Source organism: Neodiprion fabricii, chromosome 6, assembly GCF_021155785.1.
Source record: "Neodiprion fabricii isolate iyNeoFabr1 chromosome 6, iyNeoFabr1.1, whole genome shotgun sequence".
NCBI lineage: Eukaryota > Metazoa > Arthropoda > Insecta > Hymenoptera > Diprionidae > Neodiprion > Neodiprion fabricii.
This window is the reverse complement of record NC_060244.1, coordinates 5,241,022-5,248,869: the sequence shown is the minus strand read 5'-3', so window position 1 is coordinate 5,248,869 and position 7,848 is coordinate 5,241,022.

The window sequence follows — 7,848 nt, the reverse complement described above, 5'->3', positions numbered from 1 at the left end:
GCTCATATAGCGCTTGCATTTTTCCTCCCTTCAGTTTTCCAGCGAATTGTCCATTTAAAACCCAGGGTGATATTCATTTACACCCAGAATTACTTGTATCAAAGGCAAAGAGTATTTAACAACAGGCTAGATTATTATCCGGGACTACGAACACAAGTCAAATCTTTATTCTGAAATTTGACAAAATTTCGACAGCACAACATCGTTTCCAGACTTCGTCTTTCGGTAGAGAAATCTCACGCTTTTCTCCGTGCGCCTTTTTTCCGCCCGTTCCACCCTCCCCTCTGTCATGCGGTGTTCTAAACAGAGACCTGTTCCACCGACACCTTGGGTCCGGATACCACTGCCGATGCGGCAGCCGGAGGATGACCTCTGGCCGACAAGCTCATCATCAGCCGGGTTCCCAGGGACGGTTTCACCGAATTCCCACTCGCCTGAAGGTTCGGCTCCGCGTTTGCACTGCTGGGATTTCGACCTGTCGACTCATCCGAGGGAGAGGGGAGAGAAACGGGTTTATAATAAGTCCTGGGACACTATGTTCCCCTAAGGACTATGCAACAAGTACACACGGGGAAGATAAATAAAATGATAAAGAACAAATGTAAAAAAAATGAGGATACATCGATAAAAATAAATAAAATCAGGAGTAAAATGAGGGTGAAGAGGGCGTTGCGCGTGGAAAACCGACTTACTCACTGCTGGGAAAAGTGGACGAGTGCGGGTGATCGACTCACTTTTTAACTGGCTTATCATCCTTGCGAAAATGTTACGCGATTCGTCCTTGCCGACGGTCGGATTCGCCTTCCTCAGTCTGGTAAGCGAGCCGGTTCTCGAATGGGCGAACAGCTTTCTCGGTGCGCCATCCTTGTCGACCAGTCGCAGCATCCTCCCGAGGGAATGGGTCTTATCCTTGCGCGTTGGATCCCGACCGTATTGTTCTTCACCGGCGGTCACAAGCTCCTGGTGAATATTCAATTTTCGAATCAGAATCGCACCGGTGTAAGATCAAAGGGATTTGTTCCGCTGCCAGCCGATTAGCCGGTGAATAAATTAACCGATTAATTGATTAATGGAAGGGTTCGACGTCATAGAAGCAGCCCTTCGATTCCGTCGTATCTTCGCATTGTTTGACGCGACGCGATCCTTCCAAACAGCGTAATTTTTTTTTTTTCAGTATTTTCCCTACTTCGGGTTGGATTCACTCACGTGACTTTCACGCTCGGAATCGTTGCTTTCCGATATTTCCCGACCTGCCGGAGTCGGTGGTCGAATTTTAAACATTTTTCCCATACGACCGAGCGTTGCGCTCCTCAGATTCTTCGCGTCGATTTTTTTCCCGTCTAGTCTGGACAATCTTGAGACCGATTCGGACGGTCGGTTCAATTCGTTCAGCTCCTTCGACGCGCCGATCGCTTCATAGGCCTCAGCTGCAATTTCGATCACCGGGTTGACGTTCGAGGACGACGATCCTGCGGGAACACAGAGATTCAGGTTACTCGCCCAAATTGCGATAATTCCAAATCCCGCGAGGAAAATCAGGACCAAATAACTTGGAGATCGAAACCCTTGGAAAAATCGGTTGGAAATATTTCAATCTTTCGAATGATTATACCTGTGAAGTTCGAGGAGTACAAAACATCGCGAATAAAAGCTCGCGGTGATGGAAAAATACCCCGAGAAATATATTTGATAAGCAAAAAAAAAAAAAAAATGTGAACGGAATGATAACTACGTCGAATATTAAGCGAAGGTTGGATGAAAAAAAGGAAAAAGAAAAATACTTACGAAGAATTGCCTCTACAAATATGGTCGTCGCGTAACGACTATATACTTGTGACGGAGCTGGCTCAGCAGGCAAAAGGATATTATAATTAAATATGCGGTGTGCGACGAAGCGAGCAAGCGATACGCCGGCTCCGGTATGCGTATCATAAGAGCAGGAAAAAAAGTAATCAGAAAAAAAAGGAGTAAAAGGAGAGAAATTTAGTTAGCAGTCAAGCTTTCGTCAGCCAATATCAAACTCTTGTTTGACCCGTACGGGAGTTATTTGTTGCTGGAGGGCCGGGACGCGGCGGCTGTTCAAATTTGATTAAAATTTTCGTGAAATCCAGGCTTTGACGGGGGACGCTGATTTCCCGGACATGTACAGCGGCTGCTCAATCAAATTTCCAACCCAGCGACTCGCTCCTGAGTCCTATCGATGCGAATGAATGAAAATAGAGTAAAAAAAAAAATTAAAAAAAAAAAAGAAAGGAGAAATTCGGGTACCTGGAACCGAGACGCCTCTAGGGGAGGATGCGGTGGTCCGGTTGAGGTGGAGGTTGGGGTCGTCCTGGATCGTCGGATCCGCAGCATCCTGAGGATAAAAATGAAGAAGGTCGGAATCGTCGAGAGAGGTTCTCCGGAGGAACGAACCTTTTGTGGCGAGGAGTAATTTTCGAGACGGACGTCGTCGCGGCCCTGCAAAATCCAGGACGTCGAGTCCTCCGACGGTTCGTTGGATCTCCTCGGGGAGTTTTCGTCGCCTTGGAGGCATTCCTCCTCCGAGACGGCGGCACGGCTGCTGTCGTTACGCTTGAAATGAAAATCGTCCGCCATTTCTGTGCGTCTTCAGCGTAACGACGGTGATTACGTTCGTTAATTCATCCGCCGTTGCGGGACGGAGAATTGCGGAGATTGTCGCTCTCTTTGAGGAATTGCCTGCTGGGCGATGCCGGCTCGCCGGGAGGCTTGTTAAATTTCAACTTTTGACGCGATATCCACCCTCGCAACGAGAATCGCTCGACTTTGTTCTCCGGCCGCGGGCTGCGATAACGAAGTGTCGATTTTCGGCCAACCTTTTGTTTTCGAGATTGAGCCGAATCGACGCCGCTTCGTTCCACATTCGATACTCGGTGCTGACTTCGAGCAGCGTCATTAATCCTGCTGTACTTCGGCCTTACGGACGATACGCACTCGAAGACGCTGTACGGCACGACGTACTCGTGTACGAATCAAGCAAGAAGCCGTGAGAAGTTGGAGCAGCTTGTCGGTTGAAGGGAAAAGTTTAATTCTCTGTATTACCGCAAAAAGCACTTTGAAGCCTCGTTGCGAGGACGTGTTAATTGTTGTTGTTTTACGGATACCTGCCGTTGTTGTCACGACCGCGATGCAGTTAACCGAACGACGACGAGTTCTCTCCGTCCAGGTGAACAATCAGGCTTCTTGAAACGAGCTCGCGCATCCCGTCCTAATCCATTCCGTTCAACTTTACTTCATTTCACTTAATACCAGTTCCTCCTCCTTTTATGTCCTTTCTAATTTACGAACGTCGACCGTGCGGTGAGCCGAGATTGGTTACCATTATGCGAATCCCTTTTCCTCCGTGCAGGGTCGTCGGCAAATGGCCCTGCGGGGATGTCGGCAGTTGGTGCAGGGAGGGAAGGAGGTATACGCCAGGCTGATAATTACTTTTCACGAGAGAAGTACGAAACATTCAACGCCGCAGGCTGCATGTTCGATTTCGGACAGCTCGTCGGTACCGCGAAGATCTCAGTTCAGTTCCCGTCGAATGTTATGTCTGACAAAGAATCAGGGATGAAAACGGCCGGATACGGCAGGAATTTGATAATCGACTCGAGGCGTAATCCGCCCACGACAACGATTGATCTTTTCCACGCGTGGCGTGTGCCGGGATCCAAAAATTCCATGAAAAACCGTAGACGGGAGTCCCGCTGAAGACCGCGCGTCCCGAATTCCCGAATTTCGGAGAAATCTTGGCTAATCTCGAAGCAACCGCTAAACCGCAAAACCGCGCGGTTATATTCGGCCCGGATTACGTCGCCGGTATTAAAAAGAGCTCCGAGGTCGCGGTCTTTGATCATTTATACCCACGCGGTGTGGCAGTCGCCGTTGCACGTTCCGCGATTTTTCGCCTTTGGAATTATATTGAACATTGATCGTTGATTTCCCACCATTTTTACCACCCGTAGACGCCTATTTGAAACGGCCGGTACGTCTGGAATTTTTGGGGAAACAATTTTTCTGCAGATTTATATCTTCGATGAGGCCGAAACGGCGTCTGTACGTGTCTATCGCGGCATGTGCTACCCGCGACTTCGATCAATAACCCCTTCGCGGGGATCTCAGAAGGGTGAAAAAAACCTCGGGAGGTGAGAAAAAAAAAAGAAAAAAAAAAAAAAAAATGGAAGGAAGGAAGGGAAAAAATCGAAAAATGTATCAATCATTGCTACTATCATTAGACCGGCCACCCCGGAGTCGAGCCTTGACGTATAGCCGGGGAGGTTTAGATTTGATGTTCTCCGTTTCTACTGGTGTGAGAATCGTCGTATCGGCAGTTTTTTTCACACAAATTACACGTACATTTTTCATTTATTGTACGCGACGGATGGAATTAAGGCGTTTCGCGCGTCTCCATTCTCTTGTTGTTGTATATACACGCAAAAAAAAAAAAAAAAAAAAAAAAAAAAGGAGACGAGGCTGCGTCGTCGATCTTTCAGGTCCTTTAATTATACGTATACGAGTCTGTTTGAATTATCAAACTTTCGACGACTCGGAGCTAATTGAAACGGAGGGTTTTTCTTCTCTCTTCTTTCTGTCTTACAGGGAAGACCCGTCGTTGATCATGTACACATTCGTAATATAAAGAAAATAACGACAACAAGAAACAATAAAACTTAGTTACGATTCGTATCTCTCATTGACGAACGAGATCGAGTTTTAAAGTTTGACGGTTGATCGAGACAAAGCTCAAATCGTCTTATAGGTATGTGCCTATAAATTGCGATTTGAGGGGCGGGAAATTAAATACAATCGAGCGAATAACGCGAGTTTAAGAATCGAAGTAATGCAAGAATTAAGCGGGAAACAAACCAGACGATAATAACAATAATAACAATAATAATGAAATCGGGTGAAAAAAATACTCGAGCGTAATAAAAATTGAGCGTACCTACTTGGGCGTACAGGCTTTCATGCAATACCGTTAACCCGCACGTGTGCTTTTTTCCCCGGGTTGTCTAACTATCAAAAAGCGTGAACCCGAGCCGAGGTTTTCAGTTTCCTCGCTCCCCGGAGAGATTAGGATCTCATTGAATATTCAGTCGAGATTTCAAATTACTTCGCATGTGCTCGAAGGGGCGCGAGACGCGAGTCTTAAATCTGACAGAGTCTGACCTATATTTTCGTCCCCGCGGGGTGGGTCACACGTACGGTATATACGTGTATCGTATAGGCGACCGATACCGAATGAATGAGTGGATAACGATTTCGGAGGTCCCATCGCGGCCGGTACTCTCGGGATTCGGAAACGATATTGAACACGTCATGTTCGCGCGAGGGGTGCGAGAAAGAATCGCGGGGAGTGGCAGACAAAGAAATAAGTTAACATTTCGCGGGGGCCGTCGACGGGTTTGAGGGGTGAAAAACACGTGAAGGAACAGCCCGGAATTTCCACCAATATCGGTACATAAAGATATCGGATCCATTCGCGCCGAGGCACGACCTAATTCGACGGACCTTCTCTCCCTTCCGGAGGCAAGAAACGAGAGGAATAAGGAGAAGAGGGATGGGGAAAAAAGGAAAAGAAAGAAGAAAAAACGTGAAAGAGTAAAGAAATAAAGAAGCGCGTCGGTGGCGGAAATAAGCCGGATTCCTGGCACTGCGGATCCCTACGCGAAGGACAGTTCGCCCTTTGGGAAGCGGCGGCGATCCTCCTTTCTTCCACCTCCTTCTCATACACACGGACGGCGAAAGTCGGTTGTGTGGGTGCTCGGTTGATCCTTTGGCGTCAAAGTACCAGGATCGACTCGGTATCGCGCCGCGCTGGATATTTTCAACCATCGAACTTTTCACCAAGGTTCATCGATGCGGAGGTATCCGTATCGCGGCTGATTTATAAATCGACACGTATCCCTCTCATAGAGGTTTTGGTGATTCCCTTCGCGGAGTAATCCGATGGATCCGGGTCTCCGCCGAGTTATATTTTTTCTTTTTTTCGTTCTAAAAGCAACCCATTTTTCCGCCCTTAAACACCGAGCGAGTAAGATCGCGGCGCGGGACGAATCACGAGGTGCTCGTGCGAGAAGTGGGAAATTTTCCGAACATACTTTTCCAATTTCCGCGCTAACGGCGGAGAGTACACGGAAGCTACCACTTCCGGGGGGTGAAGACCGACGCGAAGTGATTTTTCAATTGATTTCCGCACAGACCCGCGCCGCTCACCGCGGTCTTGATTAATAATACAGAGAAATCCACGACGCGGGGTATAAAATCCCCGCGGCAATCGGCGGACGGGATTCTCCCCCGAACCCCGGTCGGTCGTTTTACGACCGTTTTGCCGTCTCGCTGTGTACGCAGCGGCGGAAAGCCGGGCTGCGAGACGGGACCTCCTTCTCCCAATCAGTGTCGGGGGTTAAACTGGCGGGCTTTTAGGGATTAACAGAATACATTTAAACTCGATACGATGCGCAGGGCCGTTAGGAGCAGCTCCCGCTAACCGCATCCGTATCGCCCGAAACCCCCGTTCTCGAATCGTACACGTGCGCTAATGATAAGGTAACGAGTACAAACTGGGGGTTAAGGCAGAGCGGGTGGATATCGTAGCGACTAGCAAGGCCCGGGCCGCGGGGCCTAAGGGTAACGTATTGGGTCGTGCGACGTCTGCGTGACCGTTCCCTTTTTCCCCCTTCCCCTTGCCTCCCTTGGTTTTCGCCCGCGATCCGGTCCCGAGTGGCTTAGGGTGGCTTAGGGCCGCTCCGCGATCAACGCCGATGCCGTCTCGATTCTCTCGTTTTTTCCTCCCCTCGATTTTATTTCTCGCCTTCTTCGCAGCCCAAGATCCACCGCCTTGATGCAGGTGCAGCTTGTTTACTGTTTCGAATATAGAACAGAGAATTATTCTTACCCGAACACCGAGGGTCGGATCAAAGTTTTCACCGGCCAAGGGATTCGGGAGTTCGTTTCTCGAGATATAAAATTTTCACGCCGTGTGTAAGCTTCGCTGAAGTTGATTCAGCCTCGTTTTCTAGATTTTTTTAAACCAGTTAAGCTGATTGCCCTCCGCCAGTTTTCACCGTTCGATTACTTTCCTTGATGAAATCTACTCGCCACTTCAATGAGTATTTTACGTACGCGGTTTGCGATAGTAGATAGTCCGAGAAAATCGTGGATCGCAGGTGTGTCGAATTTTTATTTAGGGCAGAAGATGCGTCACAGGAATAATAAACAAAACAAGTTGCATCGGTGTTGCAAAGACCGCGCGATTACAGCGTTCACCGAATTGCACAACCCTCCATGGAATTCAACAATTTTCCAAATTGGTTCGGCTAACAATGTTACTCTTCATTCGCTGCCGGATTATTTCGATCCTCGAATTACGCCGCGAATGCACGTCAAACGCGAGTCAATATACAGACACACGCGTCAGCAATCGGGTAAATAATTCTCTTGGTAATTTCACTGCTAAAATTCTGTCGTGAGGCTTACACCGCTTGTCATGTTCAATCAAGTTAATTGAATTTAATTGAACAGGCACCGGTACTGTCACATGTTCGTTGCTCAGCTGTAAATCAACACAGCGCACTCGAAGAAGAAAGTTTGTAAAATTTTCCAGTTCCACGAAAAATATCCAAGCCGAGAGTCTTAAAAAATTGACTGTATCGGAAGCCATTTTCGAAGCTGAAGATACAACGCCTCGATTGCCGATATTGTTTAATAGAATTCTTTACTCATCCGAAGCGAAACTCTATGGGCACGAGTTTTCTATACCTTGGAATACGAGTTATCGGTAAACGGGACAGTCGGGATGAACTTTTCTGAACTCGTTGATGACGGGGTTAATTTTTCTCC